At 34.8% G+C, this 20,838-nt stretch overlaps 1 long non-coding RNA gene across 1 annotated transcript in view; it reads left to right on the forward strand.

The window, feature by feature from the left end:
* The first annotated feature begins 9,644 nt into the window (after positions 1-9,644).
* LOC123612011 (uncharacterized) overlaps positions 9,645-20,838 on the forward strand; it is a 76,771-nt gene continuing 65,577 nt past the window's right edge. Inside the window, exon 1 of the long non-coding RNA XR_006719151.2 lies at positions 9,645-9,844. This is a non-coding gene — a long non-coding RNA (uncharacterized LOC123612011). The remainder of the gene's footprint in view (positions 9,845-20,838) is intronic.

Consider the following 20,838-nt stretch of genomic DNA (forward strand, 5'->3'; position numbering starts at 1 on the left):
GATCTAGATCTTAGATGCCTGTGTTTAAATCCTATCTCTGTCACTTGCTAGTTGTGTGATTCGGGGGCAAGTTGCCTAATCTCTTAGTGCCTCTTGTTTTCCATATATAAAATGGAATAATAGTACCAATATCACAGGATTGCTGCACAAAGAGCAGATATATGTAAGACTCTTAAACTAATACCTGGCATACTACATAAGTGTTAGTTATTACTGTTATAAGTGCTCAGAAACTTTTTTATAGTCTTTTTGCCTCTCAGTTTCCTTAGCCCTACTAGTTACTCTAAATCAGTTCATCTGTAAAGCTTTAGTTATTTTAGTATCCAGGCATTTGCGGTCTTGGATTATTAGAGCCATCTTTAAACCACTGCACTCAAAGTTTCTCTAGTCTAAGGCAAAGTTAAGATTTTCTTTTCTTTCTAGATCAAATCCTATCTACCTCATTAGAAGCTCCATATCTTTTTGTGTGGTCACCAAGGAAGAGCAACTCCCTTGTGCTTGTTTGATTGTTTGTTTGAGTAGAAGAGTGTAAAGGTGAGAAGAGTGGATCTGGAGATGAGTTTTAAAACCTCAGTCTTGAGAATATGCCTAGAATCTAAGTTCAAAGTGTGAAGGTGATATGATTGGGAAGCCTGAGATCTGAGTGAGGTTATTATGACTAAATTTAGAAGTTTGCTCTTCACTCTTTGGTCAAAGCTTTTGAACCTAATTCAAATTGCAAAGCCTATTTGAGTCATAGTGCAGCAATCTGGCATATCAAAAACAAATAGCCATCCTTGGCACAGAATGACCTAGTTTTAAGAATAGCAAAAGATAACTTAAAAGGCTTATTAAGAAGCCAAAAGAGGCATTGGAGCAGCCCATAGCTTTTTAAAAACATTTTTTTTATGAGGTAAATACAAATAAATCAGAAACATATGCTTTGGATTTCCCTGAAATTACAGACTGTGACAGGCAGATAACTTCAGTTCACATTTGACTAGACTGAGGTTTTTGTTTAAAGATGATTAATAATGCCATTTATTAGTCTACTTGGCAAAAACCAAGAAGCTGGCAAAGAATTCATGAAGGAGAACTCTAGTATATCCCAGTACAATGTATGTATATATCCTTCGGCTAAGGACCTACTCATTCCTGCCTTCCTCATCCTTTTCCAGTGTTGGCTAAGGCTTTGGGAATATCTAGGAGAGCAGATTTTGAGGGTGTAAAGGAAGATAGAAAATTAAACTCATCCAGTTGAACCTATTATAGCTCTAGCACCATGACCTGTCTGCAAGAACTGCAGGATGAAGTGAAAAGACCATGAAACCTGGATTCTAGTCTTGACTGCCATTCAGCTTAATGTCATTTTTTTTTCATGTGTAAAGTGAGAATATCAATCTCTGCTCTGAAAAACTCAAAGGGTTGTTGTGAAGATCCAGTAAGGTCATGGATGAGGTGATTTGTAGACTGTAAAGTACTGTGCAAACCCAAATACTTTCCTTCCTCTGTGAACCATCTCATGCCTTTATCACAGTATCTGGCACTATACAAAATCAGGTCTTTACTGGTCTATCTTACCTACAAGATTGTGAAGTCATTGAAAATATGGAACATGTCTGTTTTTTCACTGCTATACTCCTGTACCTACTCCAGAGCCTGACACAGAGTAGGTGTTCAATAAATATTAGATGAGTTGATCATAAGAAATTCATATTAAAAGGCAGAATTTGCTTCTATGGCCCTCAATCTTTTTTTCTGGACTTCTCTCATCCCTAGGGCTCTCTTTGTTTTAGAGCCCTAATGTCTCTTACTTTCCCATTAACAATATGGTGAGGAACAAAGACAATAACTTCACTTATAAGATGTGAATAGTAGACAGTACTTACTGGGATATTCTCTGTTCCTCTTCCTCCTGGGGAATTAACATTCTAATAGGGATGAAAACCTTAGGCTAAAGGGACAATCTCCAACGGTTAGAATTTAAGGGATCAGTAGCTTGTGGGCAATGCATGATTTTATTCAAGATGCCTTTGGGAATCACTAATTCCCAGAGCCAGGATTAGCGTGAGGTAAAGCACTTGCCTTGGATGCAAAATTTAAGAAAGCCTAAGAAACTCAGTAATAAAGATAAATAATATTTTAATGTAATTATTCATTTGCTTTTTTACAGCTTTATTTTAAATTTAAAATTCAAAGTGCACAATACAATGGTTTTTAGTATATTTACAGAGTTGTGCAACCATCACCATGATCTATTTTTACAACATTTTCATCACTCCAAAAAGAAACTTCGTGCCCATTAAGGAGTCAGTCCCCACTCCCCTTAACTCCAACCTCTCTCCTCCCAATCCTAGGCAACAACAAAACTATTTTCTGTCTCTATAGATTTATCTATTCCAGACACCTCATGTAAGTAAAATTATACAATATGTGGTCTTTTGTGATTGGCTTCTTTCATTTAGCCTCAGGGTAATTGCCCCTGGGCTTTATATGATGTAGGATCTCTTAGGCACCCTTTCTTTTTCTTGGGTGGGTAGGTAATTAAGTTTGTTTATTTAATTATTTCTTTAATGGAGGTACTGGGGATTGAACCCAGGGCCTTATGCATGCTAAGCATGCACTTTACCACTTGAGCTACACCCTCCCTGGCTTCTTTAATTTAGTATGGTGTTTTCAAGATTCAACCATTCTATCGATATTTTGTTTATCCATTCATGAGTTGATGGACATTTCAGTTGTTTCTACTTTTTGGTTGTTATGAAAAATACAGTTATGAACAGGTTTTTGTGTGGACATATGTTTTGTCTCGGGCATATACTTAGGGGTGGAACTGTTAGGTCATATGGTAACTCTAGGTTTACCTTTGTGGGGAACTCCCAAACTATCCCTCATTGTACATCCTCACCAGCAATATGTGAGAGCTCCAGTTTTTCCATATTCTTACCAACGCTTGCCTTTTTGATTACAGTCATTCTAGTGAACCTGAAGTTGTAAATGCAATATTTTTAAAATTAAAATTAGTGCAATAGATCTATGATGAACAAAATATTGAAACTTTAAGTACAGGCTGAAAACAGCAGGGCTGTGCTAAGCCATATTAGAGTATGAAGCAAATGAAAATGTGTGTGTTCACATGTACATAGTTCTATATTTTGAATGGTAATGAAAGAAACCAACTTTGAAAGTATGTTTTATGAATGTAAAACTTTATCAAGAGATATGAATATTCTTCCTGAATTTGAAAATAAATGAAAAAATAAGTAAATTGTAAATGCACAAATCACTAGATGAAACATCAATTATTGTAGAGAAAATGCATATCAAATAGAAATTAAGAAAATTATAGATGTCCTAATTTCAGATTTGAAGTGGTATATGAAAAATTAAATGAAGTGCCCTCATAATTTTCATTTTGAACCAGAGAAAAATTGCTTTCTATGAATGCTTCTCATTTACAAAAAAAAAAAAAAAGCCAATGACTTGGATCATAAATATTCTGATGACTTAAGTCCTGTATAAATTTCATCTGAAACAGTTTTAAGTAGCATGGAAAATGAAAACACAAACTATCAACAACTGACTCAAGAAGAAACAGAAAATCTGAATAGACCTTTAAAAGAGAAGAGAGAGAATCAGTGATCAAAGAAAAGCCCATTTAGAGAAGCCCAGGCCCACATGGCTTCACTGGTCAATTCTATCAAATGTTTAAAGAATTAACAGTCCTTTGCAAACTCTTCCAAAAAATAGGAGAGGAGGGAACAATTTCTAACTCATTCTTTGAGACCAGAATTACCCTGATACAAAAACCAGATAAAAACATGTGAAATGGAAACTATAGACCAATATCTCTTGAGAATATAGACACAAAAATCTCCAACAAAATACTACCAAACTGAACCTGGAAACATCATAAGGATTATATGTCATGACCAAGTGGGATTTATTTCAGGAATGCTAAATTGGTTCAACATATGAAAATCAATCACCCTATTAATAGCATAAAGCACAAAAACCACATAATCATCTTAAATGTAGAAAAAAACCTTTGACAAAATCAAAACCCTATCATGAAAAAAACCCTCCAAAACCCAAAACCTAACACACTAGGAATAGAAGGGAACTTACCCAAACTGAAAAAGGGCATCTTTGATAGGCTGAATAATGGCCCCTGTCCTGATTCCCAGAACTGTAAACATGGTAAGAGACCTTGCAGATGTGATTAAGATCTTGAGATGGGGAGTTTATGCTGGATTATTCAGGTGAGCCCCCTCAATAGTCACAAGTTTCCTTATAATAGGGAGGCAGGAAATCAGAGTCAACGAAAGAAGATGAAAGAAGATGAAAGGCAGGAAGCATAGGTGAGAAATTAGAGACGATGCTACATTGCCAGATTTCAAGGTGGAAGAAGAGGCCCATAAGCCAAGGGAGGCATGCAGCCTCTGGAAGCAAGAAAATGCAAGGAAACAGATTCTCTTCTACAGCCTCCAGAAGGAACACAGGCCTGCTGACACCTTGATTTTAACTAAGAGAAATGGATTGCAGATTTCTGACCTCCAGAAGTGTTAAGAGAATAAATCTGCGTTATTTTCAGTCACTAAGTTTGCAGTAATTTTTTTATAGTGGCAACAGGAAGCTAATACAGCACCTATGAAAACCCTTTCTTCCTTAGATCAGGAACAAGTCAAAGATGTTTGTTCTCACCACTTCTATTCAGCCTTGTAGTGGAGGTCCAGGGAAACTAGGCAAGAAAAAGAAATAAAAGGCATTCAAATTAAGAAAAAAGTAAAACTGTATCTATTTTTAAATGACATAATCTTGTATATAGAAAATGCTAAGGAATCCATAAAAAACTACTAGAACTAGAACTAATAAACCACTATAACAAGGTTGTACAATACAAAACCAATATACAACAATCAGTTGTAGCTTTATACATTCGCAATGAACAATCTGAAAATGAAATTAAGAAAATTCCACTTAAAATAGCATAAAAAACACTTAGGAGTAAGTTTAACAAAAAAGTACAAAATTTGTACATAGAAAGGTTCAAAATGTCATTGAAAAAATTTATGTATATGGGAAAAGCTCCATTCCCTGTTCATGGATTGGCAGACTTAATATATTGAGATGCCAATATTTCTCCCAATTTTCTACACATCCAACACAATCCCTATCAAAACCCCACCTTGATTATTCCAAAAATTACCAAACTAACCCTCTACATAAGGAACTGCAAGGGACCAAAATAACTAAAACAATCCAGAAAAATAAATAAATCTGTAGCCTTCATACTTCTTGATTCTAAAACTTACTTCAAAGCTACAGTAATTAAGACTTGTTACTGACATAACAGACATATATATCAATGGAATAGAACTGAGAGTTCAGAAATAAGTCCTCACACTTATGGTCAACTAATTTTCAACAAAGAAAGACTGGTCTTTAAAACATATTGTGCTGAGATAATTGGATATTCACATGCAAAAGAAATAAGTTGAAACCCTATTTCCCACAATACACAAAAAATTAATTCAAAATAGATCAAAGATCTAAGTGTAAGTGCTAAAACTATAAACTCAGAAAACTTAGATGTAAATCTTTATACCTTCAGGTTAGACAATAGTTTCTCAGATATGACATCAAAAGCCCAAGGAATAACAACAAACACAAGAAAAAAATCCCACATAAATTGTACTTAATCAAAATGAAAAAAAATTTGTGCTTTAGAGGACATATCAAGAAATTGAAAAAACCCATAGAATCAGAATAAATATTTGCAAACCACATATCTGATAACAGCATATATCCAGAACATACATAAAACTCTTACAACTCATCAGTAAAAGACCAATAACCCAATTGAAAAATGGGCAAAGTATTTGAATACATATTTCTCCAAAGAAGATATACAAATGACCAATAAGCATATAGAAAGATGTTCTGCATCATTAGCCATCAACAAAATGCAAATCAAAACCACCATGGGCTATCACCTCACACCAGTCAGAATGGCTACTGCCAAAAAGACAACAAATAAATGTTGGAGAAGGATATGGAGAAAATGGAACCCTAATACAGTGTTAGTGGGTGTGTAAATTGATGCAGCCACTATGGAAAACAGTATGGAGGTTACTCAAAAAATAAAAAATAGAACTACTATATGATCCAGCAATTCCACTCCTGGTTATTTATCCAAAGAAAATGAAAACACTAATTTAAATAGATATATGCACCCCAATGTTCATAGCAGCATTATTTACAATAGCCAAGATGTGGAAGCAACCTAAATGTCCATCAACAGATGAATGGATAAAGAAGATGTGGTATATATTTACAATGGAATATTACTCAGCCATAAAAAAGAAATGAAATCTTGCTGTTTGTGACAACGTGGGTGAACTTGGAGGGTATTATGCTTAGTGAAATAAGTCAGAGAGAAAGACAAATACTGTATGTTTTCACTTATACATGGAATGTAAAAAAGAAAACAAATGAACAAATATAATAAAACAGAAACAAACTCACAGATACAGAGAATAGACTGGTGGTTGCCAGAAGGGAGAGGGGTGGGGGAGGGCAAAATGGGTGAGAGGGATTAGGAGGTACAGACTATTAGGTTTAAAATAGATATGTTATAAGGATGTAATGTATAGCACAGGAAATATAGCCAATATTTTATAATAACTACATGGAGAACAATCTAAAAATATTGAATTACTATGTTGTACATCTGAAACTAATGTAATATTTTAAGTCAACTATACTTCAATTAAAAAATTTTAAAACTTTAAAAAGAGCTTCAGGAAAGGTCAACTTCACTCATACTGTAAATAGTGTAACTTTTACATGTCTCATGGTATACCTCCCTTTTAATATGCCCTCATTGGTTTGCAATATATTCATAGATTTCTTTTTGTTGTTGTTCTTCCCATTTGCTACATCACTTAATACAGCCTTGCAAAATGTATGACTTCATAAATCATTTCAGGTGTTGAAATGTATGTATTAAATACTTTTTATCTCCTTGAGTCCCCTAATAAAAAATATTATTCAACCTTCATGTTTTATTTTTCCCCAGTAGTCTGTAAATTCCCTGAGGCTGAGAATCATGGTAGATTCATCCCCATATTCTCTTCCCACATCCAAGCCTCACTTTTATTCCCACCTTGTACCTAGTACAGTGCCTGATACAAAAATACTGCTTATAATTCTTTAGAACTCCTCTTATTTTCCCCTCCCCAACTTGAATCCAATCTCCTTGAGCACCAATACTGTTTTGCATTCCTATTTGTGCTCTCTCCCACTCTCTTGTGTAGCCCTATTCTTTAGGTGTAAGTTCTTTATGAATGAATACATTCTGTTACATATGTTCTCCCATTTGCCACATCAAGTTGTATTTTTTCTCAACTCATGTTTTAAATGAATGCATTCAAATCAAATGTGGAGTCTAACTTTGTACACATCAATTATTTTAACTGTCATTTATAGGTTCATTACTAATTTATTTCTCTTAGATTATGAATGATAAAGTAACAAATTATTGTCCCAGAAGTCTGTGCAATTATCTTTGTAAACTCTCCAATTGAGAGCCCTTTGTAAGTAAGTGCCTGCTAAATACGGCTAGATGATGGTGAAATCCCAACTCTTTTGTCTATTTGGATTTTATATCCTTGCAGGAGACATTTTTCTTACTTTTGGAATAATTACCTATGAAAGAGGAAAATTGGGCTCTCATAGAGAAGAGAACAGGTGCTGACTGCACCAGTAGAACCCAAGAAGCTAAGAGGATCAGCCTTGAAAGAGCAAATATTATAGCCTGGCCACCAAACTCTGGTGTTTTCTGGAGGCATTTTTCTTGGGTTGGAATCAAGATAGACTGGGGAAAATGTGAATGGGTGGAAGCACGGGTATTAAATTTCAAATTTGGCTGCAAATTAACACAGCTTTTCTGCCCCTAGGTCCCTGGGTCCAACACCTTTCTATTTGAAATACCACTAAATAAAACCAGTGCATCAGGTCCCCCCACCCCAAAATTGACTAGCAGCTTCACAAGCCTATTGTTCTACTAGTGCTTCCTGCTGATTTTTATTTATATGTATTTCTTTAAAATTCAAATGGTCATTTGTTCCAGACAGAAAATGTTCTGAGAGTCGTCAAAGCAAAACTGTAATATGTTTCACTCATTTTTTCCCACCTTTCTATTTATCATTAAATCACTGCAGAGAGATGCTGTGTATTTAGCTTGAAATAAATACATTTTGTAGTACAATAAAGAGGTAGGCTACTTGATGGGAGAAGATGATTGAAGTCACAGATCCCTTGTAATACTCAGAACTGATCCTCCATTTACACTAGGTTGTCTGCTGGACTCCCTTCTTTCTTAGGGTGAATTCTTTCTCAAGAGTTCAGCAGTTCCTCCTGCAATTGATTTCTAGTGTCTACCCTACCAAACAGTTTCCAAATTGCGCTCAGACATGTCTAAACCCCAGGAAATGACACACTTTAAGCTTACGCTAAACTCTTTTCACCTCACTTCACACATTACTAACACCACAGACTGGCTCTATGCAGTATTTTACATAAGAATGGCCACACATTAAGGCCTAGATGTTTATAGAATTCTCTACTATTACCTTCTATTTGAGTGTGACAATATCAATGTAAAGAAAGAAAAAGTAATGATGTAAATGAATAAAGTAGGAGGTGTTGTATGTTGGGTTCTTAGAAAGCTATAGATAGATAACATTAGAATGTAGAAACTATTTCCTTGGAAAGGAATTAAGACCTCTAAATTGTCTTTTCTTTATCTGTGCAGCACAAATCTTCCTTCACTAACCTTCCACACCATTCACACCTAATGCTGCACAAACAAGTTTCAGCCTCGGTTTTTAAAAATGTTTTTGGGGCTGGCGTCCAGCTAGTGTATTTTCCCTCATGGTGAGGGACCAAAAAAGATCAACGTTTTGATAAATACAGAGATTTCTTAGAGAAGTCAGGACTTGAGCTAAGCCTAAAAATTAAAGACGGATTTCTGGGCTGGAGCATAGCATCCCAACCGCTTTTTAAAGGCACTTTGTTACAGAATTAAACAAAGAAGCATGTTTTGAATCCAGTTTTGTCACTGACTTACTGTATGAATTTAGGCCTAAACCCTTCCCATCTCTGTCTTCAGTTTTCCCATTTTTTCAATTATTTGGTTAAAGTAGACCGTGATCTACAGGAGCACGGAGCTCAGCGGAGTGAAAAGAATTAGGTTTTGTCCACTCTAACACTTACTAGTTGTTGCAGCTTTTGGAAAATTGGTTCGTCTTTCTGAGCCTTAGTTTCCTCACCTATAAAATAGGGAAAAGTCAGTCCTCAGCTCACCTTATAATTTGGTAAAATAACGGAATGATAGGTTTGGCTTCTTTAAAATGCCATGCACGTGTGAGGTAAATGAAAGTTGAACAGAACGAGAGGTATCTAGAAACGTGGAAAGAAAGGAGTCGGGGCAAAGGCAAAAGAAATCTGGGATGGAAAAAAAAAGAAATGAAGGGAAAGAAAACGAGGGAATCTCAACGAAACTGACAAAGGCTGCAAAAGGAAGTGCAACTGGTCAGGAACACGGGGGAGGGGCCGTAGGGCGGCTGGGTCACGTTGCCGGGGGGAGCCATTTGGGGAGTGCACGGCGGCTGGGCGAGGGGCCTATTTGGCTGTGACGCTCAGCCCAGGTTTCTATCGTCCTATCCCCGAGGGTTTATCTGAGACCTAAAATGGCGGCGTTTGCATAGGGTGCAAATACTGCAGGCATAAGAGATGTGGAAAGGCGGCCAAAGGACGAATCTTCTAAGGAAAGTCCAGGAACTCCAATATTTGTGTTGTGGTGAGTGCTGAGCCTCACATCGGCTAGAAAAGTGACCATTAGCAAGGCTACACTCTTCGGCATCGCTGGCCTGCCTGAGTGGGGGAGGAGCCGGCCTGCATTTCATTTTTCTCGCTCGCTTCTCTTCAAAATATCGGAGAATAATTTCTCTCTCCTTAATCACCTTTCTGCCACGGATGAGGCTAGGTGGTTACAGAAACTAGCTCCTAGGAGGGATTCTGGGTCGTTTTCCTCTCTTTTCTTTATTTGTTTAAGTGGGTTTTTATTGACACCACGCCGCTTTAAAATGAGACTCTATCTCACTGGAGCGCTTTCAGGAATTGCCTAACCTGTTGGGCCTACCCGTCCTTAATTCCTTCGTGTGCCTTTCGTGTGCAAAAGACGCCTATGAAATAAGGAAACTTTTCGTAGTTTTGATAAGCTGGTCAGTTTGTAACATATTCTTTGTGGGCTAGATTAAAAAAAATTTTTTTTTTCTTCTGTGTCTTTTATATATACCCCAAATGAGGGCTTTATAATACTTACTGTGTGTTCTGGAAGCATCTCAGAGGTAGAAGGGTGTGTGTGTGTGTGTGTGTATATGTGTTTGTGTGTAGTTAATATTTGTGGATTGTTAGTTTGATTACTCAGTAAGAAAAAAGCTAAATTTCTCGTGTTCAGATCTCTTGGTGAAAATACATTTATGTTAAACGTAATGTCATAACACATTTACAATATGGGGAAGACAGCAAAAATTAATTTTATCTGTTACATGCTTATGGAGTTAAAAGAAATTTCACTCGAGAATTGCCCATATCTCACTTATACGTTGCTGGAGAGAGTATGAATTGCTGCACCCTATTGAAAAAATAATCTGACAATATGTAGGGAAATAAAAAATACAGATATCGCTTGACTAAATATTGGAACCTAATAGTCTGACTTATAAGAATCTATCCTACAGAAATAAAAGTACTGGTGTATAAGAACACATGAACAAGGATGCCTTAACAACTTTGTTTTTATGACAAGTGAAACAACCTGTATATCAATAGGAGGATGTTTGAAAAAGTTGTGGGACATTCGTATTATGAAATATTTTGCAGCTGTAAACAGATTTACCTTTTTACACTCTTGATCTAGTGAATGCTATAATGGATTGTTATGTGAGGAAAGTAAGTTGCAGAATACTCTGTCTAGTATGATCTAGTGTTTTTGGTGGTGGTACTGAGGGTGATGAAGGAATGTTAACTTTCTTTTCTTTATCTTTTTTGGAGGGCTTTCTATATATGTTATGAAATACTTAAGACATATTCAGACATAGAAGGAATAATACAACGGACCTCTGTTCTCATGAACCAAACATAAAAAAATTAAACACTACCATTATAGTTGAAGTTCTCTGTACCCATCCCTGTTTACATTTCTCTTCCCTCATCCCCAGAGGAAACCATTATTTTAAAGTGATTCTTTTTCCCATGCATTTCTTAAACTTTTGTGACATATAAACTTTTCCTAGCATGGATTAATTTTTTAATACATTTTGAAGAGAAATTTTTAAAAGTCAATAAAATAGATGAATTTTTTAAGTGCATGTTATCTGGGTTATAGTAACAGGGGCCAATTGAAATTTCTAAATTGAGGGCAGAATCTAACTTAAAGAAAAAAACAGGAAACAAGTGCTGGCAAGGAAGTAGAGAAATTGAAACTAATTCATTGCAGCTGTAATATAAAATGGTGCAGCCACTGTGGAAAACAGTTTGGCAATTTTTCTGTAAGTAAAACAGAATTACCATTCTTCCTTGACAACACTTGTTGTCGCCTGTTTTTTTTTTTTTTTAATTTTAAAATTACAACCATCCTAGTGTATTTGAAGTGGTATGTCACTGTGGTTTAGATTTGTATTTCCCTAATGACTAATGATTTGGGGCATCTTCATGTACTTGTTGGCTATTTGTAGATTTTCTTTGTAGAGATTTCTATTCAAGTCCTTTGCCCATTTTTAAAATTTGGGTATTTGTCTTTTTGTTGCTGAGTGTAAATTCTTTATATATTCTGAATTGTAGACTGATCATATATGATTTATAATTTTTTTCCCATTCTGTATATTTTTATACTTTCTTGGTAATGTCCTTCAGTGTACCAATTTTTAAAGTCTGAAGTCCACTTTATCTATTTTTCTCTTTTGTTTCCTTCTGTTAAATCTAAGAATTCTTTGCCAAATTCAAGGTCATGAAGATTCATCCCTATGTATTCTTCTAAGTGTTCTGTAGTGTTAGCTCTTATGTTTATGTCATAGATCCATTTTGAGTTGATTTTTGTATATGATGTGAGTTCCAATTTCATTCTTTTACATGTGCATAGCCAGTTGTCCCAGCACCGTATGTTGAAGAGACTTCATTCCCCACTGAATGATCTTGGCACCTTTGTTGAAATAATTGGCCATAGATGTATGGCCTTTCAAATTTATTCCATTTCTCTGTGTGTCTATCCTTATTCCAATACCACATTGTTTTGATTACTTTAGATTATATTACTTTTAAAAAATTGGAAAGTGTCAGTCCTCCAACTTTATTCTTTTTCAAGATTGTTTCGGCTATTCAAGGCCCCTTGCTCTTCCATATGAATTTTAGGATCAGCCTGTCCATTTCTTTTTAAATCAATAGGAAAAAATAAGAGTTACAAACCAAAAATACAATAATACTGGCTTTTATACTTACTTGTGTAGTTACCTTTACCCATGTTCTTTATTTCTTCATATACATTTTAGTTACTGTCTGTTATCCTTCAATTTTAGCCTGAAGAACTCCCTTTGGTAATTCTTCTAGGGCACGTCTTTTAGCAGTGAACTCCCTCACTGCTTTTTTTTTTTAACCTGGGAATGGCTTAATTTCTCCTTTAAGTTGGTTCTCTTTTGACAGATTGAAATGTAATTCACATACCATACAATTCACACATTTAAAGTGTACAATTCAGTAGTTTTTAGTATGTGTGCAGCCATCACCACAGTCAATTTAGAACATTTTCATTACTCCAAGAAGTCCATATGCTTTAGCCATAAACACCTACCCAAACCCCTAGAGTTGCCCAGCCCTAGGCAACCACTAACCTACTTTTTATCTCTATAGATTTCCCAGTTTTGAACATTTTATATGAGTAGAATCATATAATATATGGTCTTTTGTGACTGACTTCTTTCACTTAGCATAATACTTCAAAGCTCATCCATATTGTAGCATGTATCAGTACTTCATCCCATTTATGGTTGAATAATGTTCCATACACAGTATGGATATACTACATTTTGTTTATTCATTCATCCATCTATGGACATTTGGGTTATTTACACCTTTAGGCTACTAAGAATTATTCTGCTCAAACATTCATATACAAATTTCTGTGTAGACATATGTTTTCATTTCTCTAGGTGTACGCTTACGAGTATTATTGCCGGGTCATATGGTAACTCTGTGTTTAATTGTTTAAGATACTGCCAAATTTTCCCAAAGTGGCTGCACCATTTTACGCTCATACCAGCAGTGTATGAGGGCTCTAACTTGTCTACATTCTCACGAACACTTGTCATTATCTGACTTTATCCAATTCTGGCCATCCTAGAGGGTGTAAAGTGGTATCTCATTGTAGCCTCCTTTCCCACAAGGTTAGTTCCCTGATGTTGCTACTTAGGGAGGTGCAATTTGAATATATCCACAATCACCCTGGGATGACAGTGGTTTTGTTAGGCCTGACTTTCTCTGACCACACCCAGCAGCCAAGCTTCACTTACTGTGACCTGATTGTTTAATTGTTTTCCATAATGCCCCAGGGCATAAACTACTCTAAAAACAAATCCAAGCAAATTGTGGGTCTTTTGAAGGAATAGTTTCTGAGATTAGTGATTGATATTTGTTCCAACCCCAGGAGGGCTCCTCCCAGTTGCCTTATTCCCCAATTTTCTCCGCAAACTAGCTACCCCACAGTTTAGCCTATATTTTGAATGTCTCCCAGCTGCCTTTCATTACTACCTCACTGTTTTTTTGTTTTGTTTTGTTTTGTTTTTTGTTTTTCAGGACTCCTCTAATCTTGACTTTCTCCATGGTCTTGCAAATGAAGTCAGTTCCTTTGGGAAGAGAATAGGAGCTATCTGTTTTAATTTCTGCTTCTTCCCTTAAGCATAAGTTCTGAGTCTGGTCTCTGAGAGATGGGGGTAGGGCCAATGGCAAATTTCTCTCTGAGTGGTAATTCTGCTCTATCAGCTGAGTGCTTAGTGGAAGGGCGGGTACAACCAGAGGTCCTCTCAGTTTGCCTCTCTCTGCTCACAACCCAGGGCAGGGGTGTTCAGGGCCCCAGTCTTCTCCATGTACCACACCCAATTAAAGTCTGCCTTCCACAGTGGAGGCTCGGTGGCAAAAGGGAACCCCTACCTCTAAAATGCACATGCCCAGGACTCAGCCTTAGCATCAGGCAGCTGGTGGCTGGATGAAAAACTCCAATGCCCTGTTCCCCCAGGGAAAAAAGCCCTCTAAATGGGACTTGGTGGGGAGAGGGAGCCCTGTGTTCTTGACTTCAGGAGTCTTGAGTAGAGTCTCCCTGTCCTTGAGCTAGTATGGGAGAGGGAGAGAGTAGTCTTTGGTCAAATACCACACCTTTCTTAGTGAATTTTAAAAGATGTTTTTGAATAGATGCTTCTTCTTTTGTTGTTTGTCCTTAGAACCCTTTCCAGAGGCTTTAGATTTTTTTTAAGTGGTTTTCATCAGTTTCATAACAGTGTGGGGAGTAGGACACTTGAGCTCCCCGCAATGTTATGCCATAAGTTGGTCTTTTTCCTTTCTTTTTCTTTTTTAAAAAATATTTTTATTGAAGTATAGTCAGTTTACAATGTTGTGTTGATTTCTGGTGTACAGCACAATGCTTCAGTCATATAGGAACATACACATATTCATTTTTCATATTCTCTTTCACCATAAGTTACTATAAGATATTGAATATAGTTCCCTGTGCTATGCAGTATAAACTTGTTGGTCTTTTTCCTTTCTTTTTGAAAGATAGTTTTGTCAGAAATAGATTTGTTGATTCAGTTTTTTTTCCCCATACATAAAATATGTCATTCCACTGCCTTCTGGCCTCCTTGGTTTCTGATGATGAGTTACTTCTCTTTTCTTGCTTTTAAAGATTCTCTCTTTTTCTTGGGTTTCAACAGTTTGGCTATACTACAGCTCAGTGTGAATCTCTTTGAGTTTATTCTGTTTGAGGCTCATTGAATTTCTTAAGCTATGTAGATTGGCCATTGTTTCTTCAAATATTCTTGATGTCCCTTTCTCTCCTTTTGTTTCTTATGGCCCTCTCATTTTGTGTGTTAGTATGCTTGATGCTGTCTACAGGTCTCTTAGGTTCTTTTCTGATTTCTCCCACCCTCCACCCCTGCCCCTGGAAACCACTGATCTGTTCTCTGTACCTATTTTTTTTTTTTTTTGAAGATTCCACATATAAGAGAGATCATACAGTATTTGTCTTTCTCTGTCTGATGTATTTCATTTAGCATAATACCCTCAAGGTCCATCCATGTTGTCACAAATGGCCAGATTTCATTCTTTTTTATGGCCGAATAATATTTCATTGTATTTGTGTATTATACATATAGATACATACACTATATATATATTTTTTATATATATAATAACATTATTTTTTATCCATTAATCTATTGGTGGATATTTAAGTTGTTTCTATGTCTTGGCTATTGTAAATAATGCAGCAGTGAACATGAGAGTGCTTATATCTTTTTGAGTTAGTGTTTTTGTTTTCTTTGGATAAATACCCAGAAGTGAACTTGCCGGATCATGTGGTAGTTCTATTTTTAATGTTTAGAGGAGCGTCCATATTGTTTTCCATAGTGGCTGCACCAGTTTACATTCCTACCAGCAGTACACAAGAGTTCCCAATTCTCCACATCCTCACCAACACTTAACTTCTTGTCTTTTTGATAATAGTCATTTTAACAGGTGTGAAGTGATATCTCATTGTGATTTTGATTTGCATTTCTGCCATGATTAATGCTGTTGAGCATCTTTTCATGTACCTGTTGGCTGTCTGTATGTCTTCTTTGGAATAATGTTATTTGGCTTTTCTGCTCATTTTTAATTGGACTGTATCTTATGCCAGAAATTTTAAACTCCCAATATGTTGCAAAAGATTTGGAAGTTAGCAAAAGTTTTATTTTAAAAAGTAAATAAAGCAGATTTAAAAAATAATGTCAGGCTGGTCAAGATCTGGAAAACATGAGGAGAAAAATCTGTCATTTGAAGCTGACTCTGAAATAACAGATGACAGAATTAATGGTTTGAGGACTTTAAAACAAGAGGAAAGACTGAAAATGTTATAAAGTATGAAAAATTAAAAAAAAGATTTCACCTTCTGAGAATGAAAAGTATCATTGTTTTTTAAATTTAAGTTCTTTAGGGAGTTTCCTGTCGTCTTTCTGTCATTGATTTCTAGTTGAATTATATTGTGGTTTGAGAAGATACCTTGTATACTTTCAAATTTTTTAATGTATGTTAGACTTTGCTTTAGGTGAATGTTCCAAATATATTTTCAAAGAGTATGAATTTTGTTGTTGCATGGAGTGTTGTATAACCACTGAAAAGATTTCCTTTGTTGATGATCTTCTTCTTATGCCTTTGCTTATTTTCTTCCTGTTAATTCTGTCTAGTACTGACAGAGAAGCATTGAAGTCTTTAAGTATACTTGTCAATTTGTCTATTTCTTATTTTGTCAGTTTTTGTTTCACATATTATGAAGCTCTGTTTGGTGCTAAATACTTTTAGCATTGTTGTGGCTCCTTGTTGAATAGACCCTTTTATCATTATATAATATCCTCTTAAGTATGCCTGGTGAGTTTCTTTGCTCTGAAATCTGTTTTTGTCTTTAATGAATATAGCCAGCTCTGTTGTTGGGTTGTTATTTGCGTGGTGTATATCTTCTTATTTCTTTACTTTTAATCTGCCTATATCAATATATTTGAAGTTTATTTCTTATAGACAGGATATTGTTGTGTCATTGTTAAGGGTGTTTTTTGTCTTTGTTTTTGGTTATTTTGACAATTTCTGTGTTTGAGCTTTGGTGCTTAGGCCAGTAACATTTAATGTAAATATTGCTATGTTTGGATTTAGGTTTACTACTTTGTTTTCTGTTTGTTCTTTTTTTGTTCCCCTTTCCTTTCCTTTCCTTTCCTTTCCTTTCCTTTCCTTTCCTTTCTGCCTTCTTTTGGGTTATTTGAACACTTTTTAGTTTTCATTTTGATTGTATTGTTATTTTTGACTATATCTTTTATATAACCTCTTTTAGTGTTTGCTTTAGGCAATTATACAATACAGACTTAAGTTTTCACTGTATTTTTCCATGTAACTTGGAATTTAGAAACATTAACATCCTTCAGGTCCCCTAACTCTCTTTTATATTATAATTGTCATATATTGTATTGGCATACTTTGAAAAATCTATCAAAATATTTATGTCTTTTGTTTTCAACCCTCAAACAGTTTTAAAGAATTCGAGAGAGATAACCTATTGTATTATCCAAATAAATATTTCTGTTGTTTCATTCCTGATTATTCAGGTTTCCTTCTAGTATTTTCCTTCTACATGAAGAACTTCTTTTAGCAATTTTTAAAGGGAAGACCTCATGGACTACATACATTTAGTTTTCCATCATCTGAGAATGTCTTTATTTTTCTTTTATTTCTGCAAGTAATTTTTCTGGATAGATTATTTTGGGTTGACAATCCTTTCTTTCAGCCATTTAAACATGTGTGCTTCTTTCTTTGTCTTCTGTTATTTCTGATGGGAAGTTAGTTATTTGAATCATTATTTTTTTATGTGGTAATGTTTCATTTTTCTCTTACTGCTATATTTTCTTTGGATTCAGTTTTTTTGCAATTTTATTATGTATCTGGCTGTGGATTTCTTTGTGTTTATCCTTTCTGAAGTTTTCTTAGTGTCTGGAATCTGTAGGTCTGTGTCTATTGGCCAAAGTTAAGAAGTTTTCAGGCACTAAATTTTTCAAATATTTTGGTTCCCCACTTTTCCTTTTTTCTTTCTGTTGTTGTCTTATAGTTTCTGAACCTTTGTACATTTATGTTCAGTAGATTCTCTCTTAATTAGTATTGGATAGTTTCTACTTACCTCTTTAAGTTTATTTGCCATCTCCATGGTGCTGTTGAATCTTTCCATTTATTTTTAAATTTTAGTTATTTAGTATTTTCACTTTAAATTTTCCACTTGTTTTTCTTTATTTCATATTTATTGACGAGATTTTCTATTTCAGTATTTGTTGCAAGAATGTGAATGTTTGAGCATGTTTATAATAGTGTTTTGCAGTCTTTATAAGATATGTCATCTTGTTGGCATTTTTCATGATTTAATCCATGTTAGGCAATCTTGGCAATAATGCCACAGAACTAATGTTGCGCCATTCCCTCTGCATCATATATACATGATATCAGTTTTTCTTAATACATGGATGTTAATTTTCGATCTCTTGGTTAAAGTGTACCAGGGTTTTCCACTGTAAAGTTACCGCTTTTCTCTTTCAGCTTTATATTTATCTTGTGGAGATATACTTTGAGATTATGCAAATACCATTTTTTGGCGGGTGTGTGTGTGTATGTTCATTGGAAAACAGTATGCAGATTCCTTAGAAACTGAAAATAGACTTACCCTGTGATCCAGCAATCCCACTCCTGGGCATATATCCAGAGGAAACTATAATTTGAAAAGATACATGCACCCCAGTGTTCAACAGTAGCACTATTTACAATAGCCAAGACATGGAAACAACCCAAATGCGCATCAACAGATGGCTGGATAAGAAGATGCGGTATATATGTACAATGGAATATTACTCAGCCATGAAAGAATGAGATATTGCCATTTGCAACAACATGGATGGACCTAGAGATTATCATACTAAGTCAGATAGAAAAAGACAAATATAATGTGGTATCACTTATATGTGGAATCTGAAAAAAATGATACAAATTTTATTTACAAACCAAAAACAGACTCAGACATAGAAAACAAATTATAATTATCAAAGGGGAAAGGGCAGGGAGGGATAAATTTGGAGTTGGGGATTAACAGACATATATTACTGTATATAAAATAGATAAACAACAGGAACCTACTGTATAGCACAGGGAACTATATTCAATTTCTTGTAATAACATATAATGGAAAAGAATCTGAAAAAAAAATACATATACATATAACTGAATCACTTAGCTGTACACCTGAAACTAACATTGTAAATCAACTACACTTCAATTAAAAAAAAGGATTTCTGTTCTGTTTTTATAAACAGCATATCTGTTTTATGTTCAATTTATCCATTTGGTTTACAGTTAAGTTTGTTATTCTTTGCTTTCCATTTTGAAATGCCCGTTTACTTGCTGGTTATGTTGAAATACGTGTTTATGTTTTGGTTATATGAAACAGTACTATGGTTCCCAGTGTTAGACCTATATAAAAAGGTTTACAAAGAGAATTGTACTCCTTTCCTCATTTCTAATACCCTTTTCCCATTTCCTGGTCCTTACTACCCCATTCCCAACCACCTCCTGTAGGTAACCAGCCTTAAGTAGTTTCTGCTTTATCCTTCTGATATTTCCTTTGCACAAATAAATTGATACATGTGTATTTTTGTATATCCTATTTTCTGCTTGCATGAAAGGTTGCATGCTATAGCTATTCTTTTGGAATTTGGTTTTCTTTTTTAACTGCTGCATTGTGCTTCATTGTTTGGATGGGCTGTAGTTTATTTAACTAATCTCTTGTGTATGGGCCTTTAGAGTCTAGTGTTTTCTAATTGCAAACAAGGCTACAATGAATAAATCTATGTATATAAAGTTTTGTATTCTTGAAGATGTATCTACAGGATGGATTCTCTTATAAGAGTTACTAATTGCTTTTGCTGTTTTAAGTATTGCCAAATATCCCTCCAGAATGATTGTACAGTTTACATTTGATTGTACTGTTTGCATTTGCACCAGCCATGTGTGAGTGCTTGTGTCATCACAGCTTCACCAACTGAATGTTTTTCTTATGTATAATATATACATATATGTGCATATGTGTACGTATTTGTTTTAAGCAAATGTATAAACATGTTGTTTATATTTTTTGTGTTTAACAATAAAACATGGTCATAAGTGCATATACTATGCATACATAATGCATTAGGTGCACATATATCCACATATTTGCAATGGCTTCTTTTTCTTTATGTGTATTTACCACATTTTAAATGAGCCTCTCTTGATGAAACTTTTTTCAGTTTTTGCATTATCACATACAGTAGTGTGATTATTTTGGGGTAATCGTAAGTTCACATATAGTTATAAGAAATAATACAGAGAGAGCCCATGTATTGTTTACCCAGTTCTCCCCAATGGTAACATTTTGCAAAACTTGAGGAAATATACCAAGGACATTGACATTGTTGATACAATCCACTGATCTTACTCAGATTTCCCAATTTTCATATTTTTAAAATATTGCCAATCTGGTGAGGAATGACATCTTGGTGTTTTTAAAATTTACACTTTTAAAAATTTTGAGTGAGTTTGAACATTTTCTCATATTTAAGTATCATTTTTATAGGTTTTTGTTTTGTTTGTTTGTTTGTTTGTTTGTTTGCTAGTAGCTACTTCTTTTCCCATTTATCTATTGGATTTTTGGTAATTTTTTCCTGCAATTAAAAAAAATTATTTCTATGTTTAAAGGGATGTAGCCCTATGTGGAGGTAAATTGCAAATATTTTCTCCAAGTTAGTTAGTTGTCTTCTTTTTTCAATTTAGATATCATTTATAAATAATTTAAAATTGACAGCACCATGATGTTGTTGTTTATTCATTCACTGGTTGAAGAACTTTTTGGTTTCTATAGTTTTGGCCTCTGTGAATATTTCCATATTGGTTTTGGTATAGAGATATATTTTTATTTTTATCTTGGGGAAATAC

This window comes from Camelus bactrianus, chromosome X, assembly GCF_048773025.1.
Source record: "Camelus bactrianus isolate YW-2024 breed Bactrian camel chromosome X, ASM4877302v1, whole genome shotgun sequence".
Taxonomy (NCBI): Eukaryota; Metazoa; Chordata; class Mammalia; order Artiodactyla; family Camelidae; genus Camelus; species Camelus bactrianus.